Source organism: Schistocerca americana, chromosome X (genome assembly GCF_021461395.2).
Source record: "Schistocerca americana isolate TAMUIC-IGC-003095 chromosome X, iqSchAmer2.1, whole genome shotgun sequence".
Classification (NCBI taxonomy): Eukaryota; Metazoa; Arthropoda; class Insecta; order Orthoptera; family Acrididae; genus Schistocerca; species Schistocerca americana.
This window is the reverse complement of record NC_060130.1, coordinates 327,536,046-327,558,528: the sequence shown is the minus strand read 5'-3', so window position 1 is coordinate 327,558,528 and position 22,483 is coordinate 327,536,046. Positions and strand designations below refer to the sequence as shown.

The window sequence follows — 22,483 nt, the reverse complement described above, 5'->3', positions numbered from 1 at the left end:
GTGTTTTATGGAATAATTTTCTGCAGTAATTCATAACTTAGAAAGAAAATATTGATTGTACAAAAGCAAGCACTAAGAATAATATATGGTGTTCACCCACAATCATCTTGCAGGTACCCTTCAAGGAGTTTGGCATTTTAACTCCACCTTCACTGCATATATCCAGACACCTATCTGTGGTCATTAACATGTGGTGTGTTCACTCTTCGACTTTTTGATGGCTTGAACTCTGCAGAGGACACTTTTAATTAAGTGCATGGATGTCTGTGGAAGAATGGCAGCTAAAGGGCTGAAACGAGAGAATGTAGTAATGTTGGATGCTGGCATCTGGAGTGAAGTCAACATTCTAACTCCATTGGGTTTAGGTTGGGACTCTGGACTAGCTGCTCCATTTCAAGAATGTTATTGTCCACAGATCATTACCTTACATGTGCTGCTTCATGACAGGGTGCACCATCACACTAATACAATCACCACCTTCAAACTTTTCGTCTACTATTGCTGTAGAATGTGTTCATATTCTTTTGCATTTAGGGTTTTCTTACACACTACAAGGGGATGACACCCTAAACATGAAAAACTTCCCCATACCATGACATCAACTCTGTGCTTTGTTGTTGGCTCTACACATGATCACAGGTAATGTTGCCCAGGTCTTTGCTAAACCCAAACCCTTCCATCGGTATTCTACGGGGTATAGAATGATTCATTACTACAAATTGCTCATTTCCAGTCATCCACTGTTCAGCGGCATTGCGCTTTACGCCACCTCAAATATCACTTAGTATTGACTACAGAAATGTTTAGCTTATGAGATGCTCACCATTGTGCCCCATTTTTTTTTTTTTTTTTTTTTTTTTTTTTTTTTTTTTTTTTTTTTTTTTTTTTTTTTTTTTTTTTTAAAATTCCCTATGCACAGTCATTGTGCTAGGTAGACTGATGGTAGGCCCTTAGAACTCACGCGTGGTTACTTCTGGTGATTTCATATAACATTTTACATCATCCCCTGCAATGTTCAATGGTCGCTGTCCATCAGTACATAAGGTCCACTTGGCCTTGGTTCACACACACACACACACACACACACAACTTCCACTTAAAAACTTGTAACCCGCAAAAAGAAAAAAGGAGTTTTAAGTGTAGATGCACATTTGAGGATGTTAAAACTAATCATGTATACATATTTCATAAACTAACTTGTTTCACATCATTTCAATAAAAAATTCATTCAAATGATTTATGGAACATGTTACTAACTAAGAATGTTTGTCCCTATTAAGCCAACTAACGACTAAAATACATTCACTTTCCTGGAAAGGGAGTAGTATTAGGGTTTAACATCCCATCAAGTTTACATCTATATGATTACTCTGCAATTCACACTTAAATGTTCTACTCTCAAATTGCACTTGGGAAAAATTAACACCCAAATGTTTCTGTATAACCTTCGATTTCTCTTATTTTATCATGATAGTCATTTCTTCCTAATTCGGTAGGAGTCAACCATATATTTTGGCTTTTGGATAAGGAAGCTGGTGATTGTAATTTTATGAAAAGATCTCCTCATAAAAAACATCTTTGTCTCAATGTTTGCTATGTCAACTCACTTATCTGCAAATAAAACAGTCTTTTGTTTGCCTCCTTAAAATATTTTCTGTTTGATGGTTCCAGTTTAAATTGTTTCCCATTATAATCCCTAGCTATTTCGTTGAATCTCCACCCTTTAATTTTGTATCATTTACTATGTAACCAAAATTTAACAGAATTATTTTAGTACTGATATGGAAAACTTTACACTTTATGTTGTTCATAGCCAATTACAACTTTTTCACCATATAAATCCCTCCTTTAAATCATTTGGTAATTTGTTCTGCACCTCTGATAACCTAAGTAGATGGTAAGTGGCAGCACTGGCAGAAAACAATCTGAGGGCTGCTCAGATTGGCTCCTAAATCATTTATATAAATTAAAAACAGCAGAGGGCCTATAACACTTCCTTTTGGAACATACAACTTTAGTTCCCTTAGATGATATCCCATTAAGGGGGAGGGGGGGGGGGCAGCTGGTGACCCACAATGGTTAATTGTTTTGAAAATAATTTACTGCCAAGCACAGTCACACTGATTTCAGACAAAATTACTGGTTTCATTTTTCATTGGCCATCATCACATCATAAAACATATTTCAATTTTTTGTCTGCTATATGTAGTGGACTCCTAATTGATGGATCCTGACACCTCTCCAAGGAATCGGCAGCCTACACAGCTGCAGAACTGTCTCAGCATCTAATTCTGCCCTCTGCTTGTTCTATACCAGAAGTCCACAATGATCCTGTCAGTGATTCTGCAGACGGTGAACTCCACCATCATCTTGCAAGCATGGGTATGGAAACCAGAGAGAATTTGTTCAGATCTTAAGTGACATACACTGTTAATACTGACATGAGCCATCATCTGTAGTTGGCCGAACCTTGTATCTTCACAGCATCCTGAAGGACCCGTTCCACATTGGTGATGACCCTGCTGTATGCGCACCGGATTTCTTCCCCTCCATGGCACCCATATCCCTAAGGGGGTCAATCATGTACCTAATACTAGAGCTCCAAACTACCAATAATCCCACCCTCTGTGAATGTTGAAACATTGAAAAGTGAGAGGCATCCTCTGGAACAGGGCAAATAACTACAGCTGGTCCAGATTCATTATTAGTCATAGACAGCACCTGAAACATGTTTGTCAGACGAACTAGGAAAGTCTTTTTGAGCCTGCCACACCTAGAAATGTAGAAATGACCTCTCACTTGACCACAGACGAAGTTACCAAGGTGAATGCAGACAGTAACCAGGTTAACAACAACAGTAGACCGCTCAGAAGATGCTTCAGACACACTGAATATCCAGTGGATCTCCATGTTGGGTACCCCACAGTGATGCTCATGGAACTGCCCTTAAGCTGGAGCTATGAGTGGAGGGCCTACATCTCACTTCACATTTGAACACAGCATTCAGAGCCCCTATCCATACTAACAATTGTGAAAATCTATGCTACACATTTAATATATGCAAGTCTATGCATCATAAATATACAAATGCACAAAAAATTGAAATTAAATTGGAATACCTCAAAGACAAATCCAAATAAGTGACTTAAAAGCTCTTAATACAATGAACAATCAAACAGTTTACATTGCTAGCATTGCGCAAATGGTGGTTGGCTCCTTACTCATGTCAAGGTCATTAGAGACAAAGCAGAAGCTCAGATTTAGAGAAGGAAATTAGCCACGCATTACGCGATGGAACAATCCTGGCATTTGTCTTAAGCAAATTAGAGAAACAATGCAATACCTAAATCTGGATGGCTGGTCAGGGATCTGAACTGCTGTTCTCCCAAATGAGAGTCCAGAGTCTTACCACTGTCCCACTTCACTCTGTTTCATTTTGCTTTGTTTATTGGAACCACTTCCACAATAAGTGCTACCGCTAGCCATCTGTGAATAGTGAACTTGCATTGAAGAGCTACACCACTCAGTATTCTGAAGTCCCTACACATGCCTTCAAAAAAGGAACTACCCTCCAACAGTGGCCCCAAATAGTACAATTACAGTCTATTTCAGTGTGCTCAGGGCTGAGAGTTATCCTCCTCAAATTACTTGCTAATATCCCAAAAAGTGGCTTTCCTATACCAGTCCAAACTACAAAATATTCTGATTTGACCTTGGGTCATTCCTGTTCCCTATCTTTTGCAACATCGAAGTGTTTGAAAGACTACACCCTATTACAAGTACAGGCTGTCCATAACTAAAGGTCCTGCTTCAAAATGCTGTAGAAAGAGAGCCACTGCTCAGAAAGACAAATTTGAACAACTATTATTGATGCAGGGGTGCATTATGGAACAAAAAAATTTACCAGTAGGTGGCGCTTTAAGCATCTTAATGTAAATGGGGTTGGCTACAAATGACAGATGCATTGCAATATGATGGCTATGGTTTGAGATGCACATTACACCATCTGTACAATTCAATGAGCATGACAGCACAAGTTCGGCATTCAACAGTTGTGGCACTGTCAGTGTGTGTGGTCGTGCCACATTGGATGGGAAAAATCGGTTTTTAATTGTCTTCACAATAAAAACTGCATAAAAAGCAAAATGATATTGGTTTCTAATTACTCTGGGGCCAAAAACCACATAAAAATCAAAATGACATTGTTTTCTAATGGTCATGAGACTATTTTCTGACACAAGTTGAAATCATTAAACAGCATGTTCCACAACTGATCAGAGTGTCTCAGGGTTCACATTCAGAATGTATTGTGCAATGCATGCCTTCATTTCAGCTATGTTGTTTATTGGAGCACTGAACATAACATCTTTCAAATAACCCCACTGTCACAAGTTGCACAGATTAAGATCAGCTGATCTGAATGGCCAGTCTATAGGGAAATAATGGCTGATAATTCTAGTATTTCTGAAATACCTCTGCAACAGCCACTTCCCTGGCTGTTCAATGTGCAGAGGAGCATCTTCTTGCCTAAAAATGATCATACACACCCATCCATGCTGTTGAAAGGTTAGAATGATAGTGGTGTATAAAAGACTCTCATAGCATTTACCAGTGATGGTACAGGTAACAGGAGCTGCAGGACTCATCTCCTTGAACAAATATGGCCCTATGATAAATAATGCCATCAATCAACACCATGCAGTCAAAACAAATGCTCAAATGTGTGTGAAATCTTATGGGACCTAACTGCTAAGGTCATCAGGCCCTAAGCTTACACACTACTTAACCTAAATTATCCTAAGGACAAACACACACACACACACACACACACACACACACACACACACACACACACGCGCGCCCGAGGGAGGACTCAAACCTCCGCCGGGACCAGTCACACAGTCTATGACTGCAGCGCCTTAGACCACTTGCCTAATCCCACGCGGCACCATGCAGTCACCTTTGTATAATGAAGTGGTATTGGTTGATGTGTGTGTGGATTTTCCACTGCTCAAATTTTTCAGTTCCCTGTATTGGCATGTCCCTGGAGATATAAATAGGCTTCATCTGTCAACAGAATGTTCCATTGCCGTTCATTGTCCACTGTCATACGAGCAAGAAATTCCAGAGCGAATGCTTGTCTTGCTGGCAGGTCAGCAGGAAGGAACTCTTGAACATGGGTGATTTTATATGGATATCAATGCATGGTGTTTCATAGAATTTTATGCATTGTGCTCACAGGCCTGTCCAACATTTGGGCAATCCACCATGCACCGCATGTTTGTGGGCCACCGTTTGACCCCTCCTGCAGTGCTGTGGTCACATCTTTGACAGATATCAAATCAACTGCTTTTCTACCTCTGCCACATTGCACTTTAAAAGAACCTGTCTTTTTGAATTTTGTAATCATTTTCTCCAGACCTTTAGCAGACGTCGGACCAGTGCCTTTTTTAATACCCTTCAGTGTGTGGAACTTCTGCTGGGCTTACTAGCATACAGTCACCATTCTTGTAAAAGAGGTTTATCAACAGTGTGTGATCCTTCATGGAGAATCTTGGACACAAACTGTGGAACATCCATTAGCCACATGCCTGTTGTGCAGATTCTGATGCTTACAGTTCCATCTATTGATCAATGTTTTGTGATTTTCTGTTTTGCTTTGTATTTTCATTTGTTCCGTAACACTTGCCCTTTGATGTTGTTGCACAGTGTTTGAGTTTGTGGTCATTAACACTGACCTCAGATTTTCCATTACCGTATTTCTAAATATACATCTGTACTCCCCAAGTATGGCAAATGACCCATAATATAACAAAATAATCCCTCCCTTGCGTATGCTATATAGGAAGAGAGACTGTTGATATAGCTCTGTATGTGAATTTCTTTAAATTTACCATTGTGACCATATTGCATTATGTAATATGTTTCTTGGTTCATTTCAGGATATGAGCCCTTGGAATTTTAAGTGAAGCAGTCAGTGATGTGCTATGTCTTTCCTGTAACATCCTCGACTGGAGTTTGTTGAGCATTCTCTCACTAATTAAATGAACCTGTAATAATAGACACAACTCTTCATTAATTTTTCCCTGTCTCCTGTCATCTGACTTGGTAAGAGTCCTATGCCATTTAACACATACTCAGAGACTGCCTGAATGAGAGTTTTGTGTGTTCTTTATGTTTGAATTACACATTCTTAGGATGCATCCAATAAACCTGTCTGACATCCATCTCCCTTACAGTGGCTCCACATTAAATTGCTATGTTCAGATATTTCACACTTTTGACTAATTTCCAATTATCTAATATTACCTATTTATGTGCATTATTACATTTATTTTTGTTGTGAGCTAGCTGCCAACAATGCACCAGTCACTGATTAAACATCTCTCTGCTTTTCAAAATGCTTTCCAAACAGACACACCTTTAGGTACCCAACCTCATCATACGCAAACAGCTTCACAGATTTTGCAGATGTTATCTGCTGGGTCATTTACATGAACTGGTCAAAATATTTTGCACTACTTCTATATTCACAAATGTACATGGGCCATCAAATGAAAAATGTGACAGATGGGAAAAAGAAAGTAAACTGATTATCACCATAAATATTAATACATTTATTTTGCTGAGAGACAAGATGGTCAATGCCTTCATGGAAACATACTGGCAGTTGCCTACGGAATCATGATTGTGTCTAGACATGCACTTCTTTGGTTGAAACCAATTGATAGCTATGAAAGTTTTTCTCCAGGGCTCCAATAATACGGAAATTGCATGGGGAGAGATAGGGACAGTATGGAGGATGTGGAGGAGCTTACCAGTGAAACCTCTGCAAAGTAGTTGAAACAAACTCGGCAACAGTAAGCTCTCAAAGATGTTGCCAAAGTTGTTTAGAGTACGCTGCAAAAGTTTTGCTGGGAAGACATCACATATACTCTATAACTCTGTACAGTCCTAATCTTCCATGCTGACAACCCTTCTTGCCATAGAGTTGCAGTGCACACACAGTCTAAGCTCGAAATGACCCTTCAAAGCATAGTGAGAGATTAGACAGTGAACACATGCTGCAGTGTCTTAGTCACATTCAAGGCACAGCACACTTTATCAAATTACATTAGGATTCATTTACTTTTACACCCAACAATGTAAGGAAAAGATAGATAGCTACTTACTGTAAAGACGGCATATTAAGTTGCAGTCAGGCATAACTAAGACATTTTACACACTAGCTTTTGGCCACAGCCTTTGTCTGAAAAAGCAACGCACACATGCACGTGCCCCCCCCCCCCCCCCCACACACACACGCAAGCACACCTCACACACACACATGACCGCCTTCTCCTGCAGCTCGGACTGAAATGCATTCTGGTCTGAACTCTCGGAGGTAGCAGTAACATGTGCCTGTGGTGTGCTTGCTTGTGTGAATGGATGTGTGCGTTATCTTTTCTGATGAAAGCTGTGGCCAAAAGCTAATATGTAAACGTCTTTTGTTTGTGCCTGTCTGCAACTGAATGTGTTATTTTTTTACAGGATCTAGCAATCTAACTTTTTCTTACATTCTTGATATTCCAACCTGGAGTTTCCATTTGTTTGATTTTTACTTTTTCCTTATTATGCAGGTGGATGTACACTGTCCAGTAAAATAACTGAAGCACCCAGGAGATGAAGTCAGATGTTAGTGTTACACCATACATATACACAGATCAGCAGGTATGTACATGATAAAAGCTGTGATTCTCTTTGACAGGCAGAACTGCCACCAGAGTGCATTAGATTTGTTCATGTTTTATGTTGTAACCCAGCTTGGTAGGGTATGTAAGGGGTGTGAACAGCATCAGATATTAAATGATCACCGTGAAAAATACACAAGCTGCATACTCACAAGGGACAGAGTTTGAAAGGGACCTCATTGTAGGTATCTGTTTCGCCAACTGGTCAAATTGTGCAATATCCACATTTGTGGGACATTTGGATGTGACAGTGGTCCAAAGTTGGACTACATGGGAAAATGAGGACTGGCGTATTCATTGTCAGGGTTCCGGTTGACCAGCTCTGTGCTCCCCAAGGGAGGATTGCCAGATTGTGCTCTGTGTCCATTGAACTCCTTCACATCTATGTGTGCCATCCGAGAACAAATAATGGACATCCTGAAACGCTGTCTCTAATCCCACAGCTCTAGCCAGAGATTATCAGCAGCCACATTATGGAATTACTATCCCATCTGTGGGCTGCCACTAACTCCACAACACAAACAGACGTGTTCAGAATGGTGCTGTGACTGGGAAGCACGGACTGCTGAAGAATTGCAACACATTGTGTTCAGCTATGAATTGCATTTCTGCACAACCATGGACAAGCATAGCAGTAACCTGGGGAGGTTCCCACTCAATGTTTCAGTGAGGCACAGTGGTGTTATCCTGGCATCATGGTGTGGGAAGTCATCAGGTATGACTTCAGGTCACAGCTGGCAGTGACTGGGGGAACTCTGACAACAGAACTGTATGCCATGAAAAGTCTGTGCTCTCATGTCGTATGTCTCAGCCTGTTAAGGTACTCTAGGACCAGCAGGATACCCAGATCTGTCCATAATAGAGGAACCAGCTTGGGCATCAGCTTCATCCCTTGACTTTGTAATTACTGTAATAACATCACATATTCTCTCAAGCCATGATGTTTTATTTCCTCCTCCCCTTGTCAGTGCTTGACTTTTTTAGTCAAGCTGTATACATACAAATTTCCTGTGACTGAAAGAGTATTGGGAAATGGGTATCCAAGTGAAAAACAAAACTGTCATGAGGGTGGCACAAAACTTTTCCAGCAATTTACATGATGTGTGTTAACAGATCCTTCCTTTGCTACAACCAGGGTTCAAATCTTTGTCCTGCCTTCCGCAGTTCTCACTGAGGCGATACAATATGCAGTATGGCACATTGCAATAAAGATCGCACAATGCAATGGTTATCTGTGAAACACTCAAGTTTCCACAGGAGCAATGTGACAACAACAGAACACACCAGGCGGTAATAATCTCACTTGTGGCACATCACTGCCAGCCTTTTGACAGACAACTTCCAGATACATCACCTCTATACGTGTGACTGGGAAGAGGTATGGCTCTCTTCCCGTGTTAAAACAGTTTCGTTATTTTAGCTACATTTGATACGCATGCACAGCCTGAGGAGGAGGAAGGGGGGGGGGGGGGAGGAGGGAGTAGGAGTAGGAGGAGGAGATAAGTGTTTCATACCTGGAAGGGAAAGGTCATTAGTGATGGAACACAAGCTCAGATCAGGGAAGGATGGAGAAGGAAAGTGACCATCCCCTTTGGAAGGAACCATCCCACCACTTGCCTCAAGTGATTTAAGGAAATCACGGAAAACATAGATCAAGATCACTGGACAAGAGTTTCAACCATTGTTCTCCATAATGAAACTCCAATGTGGTATGACCTAAAATGCACCAAATGTTAACTGCCCAGTGGCTTCATTCTTTTACTGCAGACGTTCCAAAATAAGCTCTGCATTTTACTTAATTTCAAAGTATCACAATAACTACAGGCAACAGTGAAAAGAAAACCACTTAATTATCAAGCTGTAATATCAGACCTACAAGATGCAAAAAAATCAATTTTTATTTTATCAAATAGTTTCCTCAAAATCAAATGAGAATGATGGCATAGCAGAGAATACAGTGAATGCCAAAACCAGTGAGAAACTAACTACAAATATGGCTGTAGCATTGCTTCATCTACACACAAGAAGTTTTAAGATACATCACACAACATGAAATTTCCAGCCCAGTGTATCATAATTTCAGTTTTCCTACTACTTTCCCCCCACGAAAAAGTAATTCAACTTTGTCCGGAGCAACCGTAATTCCTTATTGCACTGGGTGATACAACAGAAAATCATACTGGGTTTGGATCACTGTCATCCCACCATGAACCAGAGAAGTTGCTTCAACTGCATTTCTACACCCTCCGACAATGTGGGTTGTTTCTGCGTCATATCATATCATCTCACTACATGCTGTGCCTAATGTTTTCTATAGTTTTCCTAAACTGATTAAGAACAATTTCAGGGGGGTTCCTTTGAGAAGACTACAGCCCATTTCCTTCTCTATCTCTGCTAAACCAAAGCATCTTCTCTGTTTCTAATGACCTCATCATCAAAAGAACATCAAACATTAAGCTTCCTCCTTCACAGTCTTGTTCATATTCTATGTAAATATACAGGATTTTTGGGCCTATCCCATCGGATTTGCTAGATATTCATGATGACATTTTCAATATCTGCTTCAGTAAAAAATAAAATGTCACAGTATGTATCCTAGTTCGTCAAACAATTGCTTCCTTAGTCAACAATTTATCTTTTAGACCTACTAAGACAGAAATATGCAATGTCCCATTGTTTCTTGCAGAACACAACTTGCTTAATTCTGAAGACACATGTATGACATAATTCAAATCTACCCTCTGGTCTTTTCTTAGCTTCATTGTTAAGTGCCATTAGCTAGACTCACGGCAGTAATCTATTTTCATATTACCTATCTTCTCTGTTCTAAGCGCACAAATAACATCAAGATGCATACTCAAATATCAGTTTTCCTTTTTTGCTCAAACTTGTGCTTCTATTACCACAATAGTGGCCATCATGTTATTCTGCCTTTAAGTATTAAAGCAAGATTTCAGTAGTGTGATTTCAGCTTTTTCACTGAGCACAATGCATTTGAAATGGCTGTTATTCTTTTATATAATTTCAATCTTCCTGCAGCTCACTCCCCCTCCCCGACAGTGTCATTCAGTGAACATTGCACTGAATATCCCAAAATTCGCAAATCGCAAATTCAGATATGTGGACCTCTGTGTTCTTTCCATTCATAGCAGCACTGTGAAATAACAGCTTGCCCTCATTATGCAGCCTGCAAATTTAATATCCTTTCAGCAACAGAAGAGAGAAGGCCACTACAGATAGATTTCTGGCTACTAGCTCACATCTTCTGTCGATTTTCCTTTCTACCTTTCTAGACACCAAAATCGATTACCTACTGAATCCCACCCTCCTGCAGTTCATGGAAGCATGAATTTTAAGACTATATGGTGAAACACAAATTGTGTGGCACCCAATATCAAACAAGTCTTACAATTCCTGTAGCTTATTAAGATGTTATAGCACTTTGAACTGGTACTTGATGACATCTGAAATATGTTTCTTAAATTTAATACCCAATGAATATGGAGGCCAGGACAACCATTGGACTGCCGGCTGGTGTGGCCTAGCTGTTCTAGGTGCTTCAGTCTGGAACCGCGCAACCACTACGGTCGCAGGTTCGAATCCTGCCTCGGGTATGGGTCTGTGTGAGGTTTTTAGGTTAGGTTTAAGTAGTTCTAAGTTCTAGAGGACTGATGACCTCAGATGTTAAGTCCCATAGTGCTCACAGCCATTTGATTTGTACCACTGAACTACACTATCATGGTGATGTACAATTATGACCTTGTGAAATGGACAACTGTCCTCCTGGAGAAATAACCTATCCAGTGCAGGAGAAATCAACGGCAGAGGCATGCAAGTGGTCAGCAATATCATTGACATAAACGGTTCTCTTGCTGCCTCACATAACTGCCAAGAGTCCAAGCGAAGTCCTGGTAAATCTCTCATAATTCTAGCATTACTAGTATGTACGCTAAGCAGCAGTTGGACTAGACACAAGATACTTACTAGCATATAACATCCTTTTTTCCCAAGATGATTGCCATAAGACATCATGGCATGTACTCTGGAATGGATCTCCAATATTTTCCATTCTCAGAACCTGTAACCATTCAACTGCCGAAAATTGCAGAGATACATTGGAGCTGGGTCCAAGGTGCACACATCTCATTTAATGTCATCTTTTGTGGGTTTGATAGCACCTTCATAGCCATGGAGTGTTCCTCAAATCATTCTGGCACAATTTGTAGAGATGAGATAGAGTATTGTCTTACTGGAAGTACAGGTTGCATGTGGAGTGATGTAAGATAACAAATGGATGCACATAATTGAACAATAAGTAACTTTACAGTCTGCTAGTAATATGATATGGCATACATTGGGCACCATTTAATCCCGTGTAAACATCATCGTGAGAGTACCTCCACCACCTTCTTCAACTGTGTCTCATTGGCAAGTAGGATGTATGCCACATACTTTTGACATACTTCCAACCTGCCAATGTTTTGTAGGAATGTTAACTGCTAACCATTGCTACAGGTGACTTTTTCCTGAGTGTCCAACAATGGAGTTCCTATGCCGTCAACCTCCTTGCCCTGTAACATGTGAGAAGACAAAGTACACATGTGGGACAGCAATGATGGTAGCTGTTCTGGATGGTAATTTCCAAACTAGTAGTCATTGTTCACCACTGAATTGGTGATTTGCTGAATTAAAGCATGTCTGTCTATCCACTGTGGCAATCTGCAATAATCATTGACTACTCCTATCATAAGAATGCCATTACTCATGGCAAGTAACTTTGGCAGTGATGGTTTTACCCGAATCAAGATACTCGTGGTCCATTGTTGAGTGGCAGCAAGTGAAGCGCCCAGTGTCAGCATCACCTAAGTATAGGAGTGTCCCAACCAGCTGTGATCATGTCCACTAAAATTCTGCATCGGACCCATCCTGCTCTCAACTGTCAGACACCCCAGTCACATGACAGGGGTATATATACACTTTTGTCTTGGCAAGAGGAACATTCTCTCTCAAAAACAGCAACAACTACTTCTGCATCATGGGTTCAAAATAGATCAGAAACACGGTTTCCAATCATGAGGTTCCTGGGGCCACTGCAATTGTAACTTATATTGCTGGCTTGTTGGGCACTGAACACTGTGCTTTTAAGCACTTAAGCATTCCTCAGAATTGTATTCCACTACAATTTCCAATTTACTGACCTGACAAATCTTCAACGTCATGTTCCTGATGAGGTATGGGCTTACACTGCCCTCTCATTTACAACCCATTTCAAAATCTTTCATACAAGTTTGAGAGGTAATCCTGAAATCAGCATATGAATATCCAACAATTTTCAGTGCATGTGTACTGTTCCAACTAGCAGGTAACAGTCTGAATCCTCTCCAGGTGCCTTACTGCAATAATTCTCCCCATCAAATGCTACCTCTATATCCTTGCCTACAACTGTACAAAGTGAGGGAGGGGGAGCGGGAGTCATAATGTCTTATCTGTTCTCTGTATTCAATAAGCAGTGGCCTCTTCAAAAAATTTGTTATTCAATTCAAACAGCTAATTGACCTGTATCTTGGAAGTGCAACTGGTTCTAAACGTACAGAAAATATCATCTAGTAGCACGTTTTTGTATGGGTAATAATGAATAAGAAATTATAATTGAGACAGGTAATAATGAATAAGAAATTATAATTGAGACTGCAGTGAATGAATCAACAACCAGGTTGGGTTTGGAAAAATTCTTCCACAACTTTGGAGACAATTACAGTTGCCCCAAATTATGAGGACGAATGAACAATTTTAAGCAATTCTGGGTGAAAAACAAGAATTTGTAATAAATGTCAAAAATTACTGGAAAGCGAAAAATTTTCAGAAACACTGTTACTGTTCTTGTAGTGCATTGTTACCAAATTCCCAAAAATTAGGAGACAACAACACGATTAAAATGGTAAAACCTACAGAAAACATAATATATAACAAGCGGGGCCTGGCAAGAAAATAACTAAATACAAATGGATAAGAAAGAAATTAAGACAACCTAAATGTAAACCAGAGAACACATCAGCAGCGGGTCAGGGAAACATACATAAAGGATGTACAAAGCAATAAAAATTATATAAAATATATTAAAACAGTCAGATATGAAAGTGTAAGAACAAATACCACCTAAACAAGATGAAATAACAGAAAAGAAATGATGGCCACGGTAGCACAAAAACTGCTCTATATCATGACTGTTGTTACATATTGAGCATAAATTAATGGCTCGAAATCTGAAGGAGTTGGATTCGAACCTTGATCTGGCAATAAGGAAAGGAATCTCCCATTATATCTTTAAAGTATTGCCATAAGATGCTTGAATAAACAAAGCTATTGTGCAGTACTTCTTCCACCATTATCAAATCATAACTAACATTTGTTCTATAACAATAATTCTGTTTACGCGGCACAAAATTAGATTAATAATTGTCTCTCCAATTTCTCTAACCACTGGATGCTGTTTATGGTTCCAATTATCCCATAATGTGTCATTCCACTACAACACATTTGGAATAATTGCTTTTCCCATACCCTACTGCTTTTTGTACAGGAAAGTTTTTTGGTAATTAATGTGTGTTCCATAATGTATGTACAAAAAAGAACAGATTTTTTTCACAAAGTATTTTCACTCTGTGTATTCACTACTCATAAAAATCAGTCTCAAGTGAAGAAAACACCTGCCACACAGGTAAACAAAATTTATTGGTAAAAAAATTAATATGTTTGACAAAAAACAAACAAGAGGACATTCAAACATTATCTGACTAATTATAATTTTATAAAAATGTAACAAACACATTATATTTCATTTTATGTAACAGAGACACAATTAGTTCTGAAGTTCCAAATAATGCATAGACATTGACACATGAAAATAACAGTTGTAAAACTGATTTTTAAATGCAACATTATAAAATTAAGTTGATCACATCACTTTTCATTTTAATTGAAAAACACATGATAAAGTCTTCAGATAGCATATAAAAATTAAATAATATCAACTGGCTTTTAAATGCAACAGCACGGAAATGAACACATTAGATTTCTATTTAAATAATTAAATAGCATACACCCACATACACACATTTAAATACTTATCCATTCTCATGTTCTCTGAACCTCAGCTGCACCAATCTGCTCAAAACATTCAAAATAGACCATAAAGTAGCAGACACAAATTATACGAATATACAGATTAATGTAAAAAATAAAGGCGTGATATCAGCTGGCCTTTAACTCAAAGGTCAGAAATAACACGATTATATTATTTTCAATCTAGATCTCTCTCTCTCTCTCTCTCTCTCTCTCTCTCTCTCTCTCTCTCTCTCTCTCTCTCTCTCTCTCTCTCTCCACAAACACACACAAAGCATGCAGACATTTGACACCTTTTTTTTTTTTTTTGTCACATGACAAAGTATAACTATAACAATCATATATTTATTAGAACATTCAAGGACGAACAACAGCTGTGTAGAGTATTATTTGTTATTACAGGACACTTGAATTAAAAATAAATATTTTGACTTCTTTACAGTTCAACAGTAATATAGCAAGATCTGTATCACAACCAGAAAGTATGAGTATCTGTGAGATTCATAAAATTATCAATGCAATAACAGATTCAATGGACATAGGAACAACTGAATAGCACAAATTTGTTACACTGGAGTTCCATAATCGCAGCATTTGACAGATAGCTGCAGTAAAATTCTTCATGCGATGATGTCAAATTAATATCACTGGCAGGTTTGCTGATAGACGACACCAAACAGATTCTTCAGTACTCTTCAACTGAAGCCAGAATAGCTATTCTATACAACATCAACAAATGAAACATTGTACTTCACGCTGCAAAAAATGAAAAGGAATAAATCAAAATTGGCAAACACAAATACTTGGATCGTGCAACAAAAATTATACAGGACACTTATTTCATCATTACTTTTAAGGAGTTGTGGACTTTTACAATTTACAACACTGCCAAGACTGATAAGAATACAATCATCCACATGAAATGAACTGAAACTTTGGTAATGTGCTTAGAAACTATAGCTATCCTAAATCCGAAAGTTTGTTTAAACATGTAATGCTTTACTATGCAATGTCCCACAGGAGATTGTATGATCTTGTCTTTTGAACTGCTTTACCCAGCCAGTTACACTAATGGTTGAGATAAAATGCAGTTCCAAGAAGCAATAATCCAAATTTTGAGAATGTGTACAACAGCTCTCTTTCATTCCATGCAGCAGTCATTCGTTTCCAAGTGCGTGTGTGCATGCGTGTGAGGTGGGGGGCGGTGCAAGCATGCATTGTACATTTTAAAGTTGACTACAAACCATGGGGTGACTATGCATTTTTCCAATAACCACCAATGAATACAGAATAGATGAAAATTACACAAACAGAAAATGTTAAAAGTAACTCACATGGTGAGTAGCTTAAATGGGATTAAATATACTGAGTGACTGTCAGGTGTATGATTTAATTGCCAATCAAATACATGTAATGTAGTCTTGTTGTAATGGTCAATCAATTTTTCTATGTCTATCAGTGATCACAGTCATATATGGAATTAGGTGAATTTGCAGCTCAGTAATTCTATGCCCTTCACAGCTATTTAACATACTGATAGAGTTTGAGAATATGGTGTACTGTGTGAACTGTGCATCCCCCCCACCCCCACGCCCACAGGCTCAATCAGAGACTCTAATTGCTGCTGCCTGGAATAAAAGAAAATTCCTATACACATTCTCTTGTCCATACCGTATCTCTGAACTGCATTTATTGAGAACCAATAGTGTACTTACAGGATCAGATGTTAATGACAGCAAGAGAATGTGACCCTCTCATTTCTCTTAAAATTGTTTTTTATACCAAGTTTTATCCTTCTAATTACCTACTCTTTGTGCAGTCTATAGGTCCCACACTGGCTACCAGTATGCTTTATTCTTGTTGTTGTTGTTGTTGTTGTTGTTCTGTTCCAGCTTCTGTAATGCAATTTTATCATAATAGTGTTGTTCTGATTCTTTTGCAACTGAGTTTTAATATTATTACCCAGTTTGTCTGCAACTTGTGTATAAAACTTCTTACTTCTGTTAAATCTGTTTAATTATTTCCAATGTTACCAACACAGGGCATCATGGGTGTGGAAATACAGCCTACTAAGATTCTGGTGCTTGAAAGGTGTGCAGACAAGTGTAGCATACATCCTTGGAAGGCCCTTCTGTTACTGTGCTCTTCTCTCTGGACAATATTCCCGTGCACCCTGTAAGATATTCATCAACTCCCCTAACCAGCACAATTATTGGACCACTCCCCCATTTAGCAGGATCGGACCATGTCTGTTCCTGTCTACATTAGTGCAAAATTCCTTGACCAATTGGTACTAAAGGGGGGGTAGAATGGACACTATTTGGAGAGATGACATCCAACACCTCTAGGACTGTTTTCTCTGCATGATTGTGGGACACTATTGTAGTTAGAGGGCACTATACAAGATAATGAAATAAGTGTTAAAGGCTATACATCCATAGATGTCTGATCTCATGACAATTATCATACACAACCTTTAGAGCATGTGAATGAAACTTCACTGATATGTGGCCATTCCTTCAGGACGTTCCATTATAGTTCTTTGCAATCTACAAAAATGTTAAAGCTATCTTGACAAATTCAAACATATTAAGTAACTGCCTCCAGCACAAGCAACTGAGAACAGCAACCAGCCACATGTAAGTTAATTTTAAAAGATGAAAGTTTTGAACATTTTCAAATGGCCGCAGCAGGGATTTTCTGTGAGGTCTCCTCTTGGTATGTGCCCTGAGATGAACAACTTGGCATTTAAAATGGATGGTATTGCACTTACTAACCAATCAGTTTGATAAGCCACTTACGTGTTGTCTGCACCTGAATGATGCTGTCTTCGTAAGATAACTGGACAAAAAATCAATCACCCCAGTGCACATGCACAGATGAATTGTTAAGCCTTTGCAGATGGTGCAGTGACAGTCACATGCTCAACTGTGTATGCACCGATTCTACATGAGCATTTGGAAGTAGCAATCAGAGACACATTTATGTTCCAAGTGGTCATTGTACATGAACATGGATAAATTTAAGGATGTGATACAGTGGAAAAAAAGACGCAATTGTGTTTAGCCACATCTATGACTATACAATGTGTGGGAAGTTGCTGTATTTGTTGATGCTTCAAGGTGGAATGTTCAACATGTATACACGCATCTGTGCTTCACATGTGGCAGCAAAACATATCATCAGAGTTCTGGTTGAAAAAGACCTTGACTGAGATGGTCCAGTGATGTGTTTCACAGCTTGAGAATCAAAACGAATGCCAAACACGACAGGGATTGTTGCAGTCAGTGAATGAAAGTCCATCCGCATCTGTTAGTGGGAGAACATTGTGACAGGAACTGGACATGCAATGAAAATTTGAAGTTGGTTAGCTTGCAAGAGGTCACTGCTAACATGGGCACATAAAGATGTGCATATTTGATGTTGCAAGTGGTCAGTAGCTGACTGGTGGACCATAATGTGGTCTGAAGAATCACGTTTTTGCCTATATTCAAATGACGCACATCGTCTAGTGCACCAAAGGCCAAATGAAGCATTTCATCCTGAGTCTGAGTCTGTGCAAGGTCAGGGTCAAGCCAGAAGTGGGTCTGTGATGTTTTGGAGGTGTTTTTCTTATCATGAGTTGGGCCCACTCCCTGAGGTAACCACTAACATGAAACAGAAACAAGTTTACTGGGCTGGAAGAATATTTGACTGATTTTCTGAACACTCCTCTATCCTATTACATCTTGATTGGCCTGCAAAATCACTTGACTTGAACTCCATAGAAATTCTGTACAGCATGTTGGAACAGCACTTAAAATGCCAACATCAGTATACCCATTATTTGGTGGAAATGCATGATCACATCCTCAGTGAGTGGCTTAACCTGGATGTGATACATCTGCACAACCTTGTGGACTCACTTTGTAACTGAAACCAAGTAGTTATCAAGTCCAGGGGCAGAATGACATGGTATTACATGATGTTTGTAATTTCTTGAGAGAAGCGCTTATAAATTGAATGCAGTTTTTCTAAACAAAATTTTAGGTACATGCAATATGATGAAACTAGGCTGTTCATCTAAATATGATGAAATAAGCACCTCTCTCATTTCTTGTACCCAACCAGTCATTAGGGGGTCTCAACACATTCTCCAACTTCATGCGAGAACTGAGAACAAAATTCTTCTACAATTTTGATGCACCAAACACAATTACAGACACTATAAAAAGATGTGGGCACAATAAAATATTTCATTGCTATGATGTGACACCAGAAGATACAACAAACATTGCCCACACAAGCAAATTTCATATTAATCAGTCAATATTACCTGAGCCCATTTTGTACAATATTATGTACATGTGAGTTAAGAGAATAATATGATACACACTACTGAGTAAATAATAATTATATAAATTATGCACATATGAATACAGGCATATAATATCACATTAAGATACCATAAATTGTATAATCAATTTAGTTAGAAGTTACAAAATACTAGGCAAATACTGACTGCATGTATTATTAAACATTGAACAAGAAGTGGCTCATGGTTTCCATATTGGCGGAAGGTTGCAAATCTGTGAGTAATGTTGTCAATTTCTCAAGGTTGGATTGTTCTACTGACAAAATACATGTTTTCGGCAGTTCTGTCTAATATATGAGGGTCATTCAATAATTAAAGAGACAAACTGGTCTAAGGGAGGGAGGGGGGAGGGACTGTTAGTAGGGCAAGTTTGATACTTTTATGGCTTTATGTTGGCATCACTGGGATGAGCCCCGATTAGCTGATGTATCAACATTGTTTTGTTTATAACCTCAAAAATACATTTCAAGATGGCAAGTCCACTTGAAATGTCCACATTAGTTGAACAACATTCTGTTATTCGTTTTTTAACTTGCTGAAGGTGAGAAACCAGTGTATATATATATATATATATATATATATATATATCAGAATGTCTGAAGTTTATGATGAAGGTTGTATGAATCATGCAAATTTTTACAAGTGGATAGGGCAGTTCAAAAATGGTCGTGACTCAGTGACTGACGAACAGTGTTCTGGCCGACCAGTTGCAGTTTAAACTCCCTCACTTGAAAGTCGAATTGATGACATTATTCGTGACGAACACCATGTGACTGTGGAAATGATGGTTGATAAGATTCAAGTTAGTACTGGTACAGTTCATCATTGCATTATCTGTAACAAGCTGAAGTACCGCAAAACATGTGCAAGATGTGTCCCAAAGGAGCTGACGTGGCTACACAAGGAAACAAGGTTGAGAGAGTGCATAGAGCTACAGGAACATTGAAAGAGACAGTGAGCACTTCCTCAACAAAATTTTAACTTGTGGTGAAACTTGGGTTCACTATTATGAGCCAGAATCAAGAAGACAAAGCATGGAGTGGAAGCACACCAACTCACCTGTCAAGAAAAAATTCAAAACCCAAACATCAGCACTAAAAGTAATGTTGATGGTGTTTTGGGATGCAGAAGGTCCAGTTTTTTTGTGATTATCTCAAAGAGCAGCATACAATGAACAGCAAACACTGCTTGGATTTGCTTTTAAGCAAGGTGAAACCAGCCATGAGAGAGAGACATAGTGGATCTCACAGGAGAGGTGTGATTCTCAGCAAGTCAACAGACATTCTCATATTGCTCAACTAACCCATGAAACCATTGACAAAATGGGCTGGGAAGTACTGCTTCATTCCCATTACAGTCCTGATTTAGCACATAGTGATTACAATTTGTTTGGTGCACTGAAGGGGGCATTATGTAGGAAGAGGTTCCAAGACAACAAGGACATGAAAAAGTTTGTGGGAAATTGTTTCAAACATCAAGATACAGAGTTCTTTGCAGCCAGAATAAAAACGCTTGTAGCCTTTTGGAACAAGTGCATAAATGTTCAAGGGGATTAAGTAGAAAAAGTATTGTTTTGTAAAAATAAAAGATTTTTCCTCCAGAACAATTTGTCTCTTTAATTATTGAATGACCCTTGTACATATTGTGAAAACTATTTAAAATGCACTTCAAGTAACAGAAATAAACTTGCAAATAACGCACTTCATCAAGAAAACACTGTTAGCAAGCAAGGAACTCATTAGCAATTGAAATTAATGGCACATGTAGAGTGACCTAGTTTCATCTGATCGCTTGTGAAACTCTCACTAGGTGACTTATGTTACCATATTCTAGTGTGCTCAAGTGATGTAGTTACATACTTAGCTTGCCTTTACTACAGAAACAAAAAAAGGATCTTTCACACTTTCAAAACATTAATTTATGACACATCAAAGCATAATAGTCACACAGAGATAGGGATTTGAGAGTAAAGGCTCAGCTATTTTGTTGATTCCCCCTTCACTATAAACAGTGGAATGTGAGAATGATGTGGATGTTGGTATGACTCCTTTAGGCTCAGATTTCTGAGCGTTCTGGAAGCTGTCAAACCCCTGCTAATGGAGCTAACAGACACGCGTAGGTCTACCACCTGTCTGAAGAACATCACTTCATACCAACAGTTCTATAAATGTTGACTGCATGTGGAAAATATTTGAAATTCTTCCATATAGTTTAAATTCTGTAAAATATTCTAATTTATCTTTATGGGCACCTCTGTCTGAGCCTTTTGCTATGAGGTGTGCTTGCATTAGGCAAGGGCCACATTATGCTCACTGTAGAAATTATTTAAGGTCATGCTGGATGACTATTAGCTCATTTAGAATTAACTAGAGAAAGGTATTCTTGTGAACATGAGTCTGCCACTACTCCAATAAGATCATTGCACTATCCTATGGAAGTTCTGAAACCTGGAGAATGTTTTCTGTTTAAGTAACTGTGTGTTTATCTTCAGAAAGGTGAGTGAATGATTTTGATTTCTTAGGGGACTAAGCAATAGAGCAATAACTGTAGCCTGTTTGGGCAATGGAGGATTTATGTCACCCCTCTATGTTTCTGTTAAGTTAGTTGTCTTGTGTACAGTAGTTGTCCCATGTACAATGAATATGGATGTAGTCCAACCTTGTATACCTCGTATAAGTACTGATGTAATGCTTCTGAGTGAGGACATCATTAATTTCTTGCGGGAGATGTCGTTTTCAAGGTGGTGTGAAACTAAATGACATGAAATTTTGAAGAGAGGACATCAAATGCTGACACTACATCTTCTTCAGAAACATAAGTTCAAAATGAGTGCTTTACAAAGTTCATGGTATGAGCAGCATAAAAGTTATGTCCTAGCTTACAAAAGGGAAATTATTCTGCTGACCACGTTTGCTCTTAAGGGCAAGAAAATTGTATGACCCACTGATTGTTTCGACAATCTGAAGAATCAGTCTAAAGGCATGGCATGGCATGCTTCGTCTAAAGATCATCTAAGTAGTTTTATTTCATGTAATGAACTACCAAACAAGTATTTAGTATTTCAGAGTCACTTAATGAACAGCACAAACTGAAGTGAATGCTAAGAGACATCACAAAAATTTTAATTGATATCACAAGTTTTGTGTGTGAGCAGGAGCTAGCGTTCAGAGGTTGTGATGGGACAGAATATTCCATGAATCCTGGAAATTTCAGAGCCATTTTTAAACTTTGGCTAAACAGAACGTGCTGTTATTGAATTCTTGTGTGCAGAAAAAGA

At 38.7% G+C, this 22,483-nt stretch overlaps 1 protein-coding gene across 3 annotated transcripts in view; it reads right to left on the bottom strand.

The window, feature by feature from the left end:
- Positions 1-15,104: 15,104 nt before the first annotated feature.
- Positions 15,105-22,483, bottom strand: part of LOC124555814 (protein lap1) — a 150,956-nt gene continuing 143,577 nt past the window's right edge. For all 3 annotated transcript variants that reach the window (XM_047129881.1, XM_047129882.1, XM_047129883.1), the window contains one exon: positions 15,105-15,608. The gene's annotated coding sequence lies outside the window, so the exon portion shown is untranslated. The remainder of the gene's footprint in view (positions 15,609-22,483) is intronic.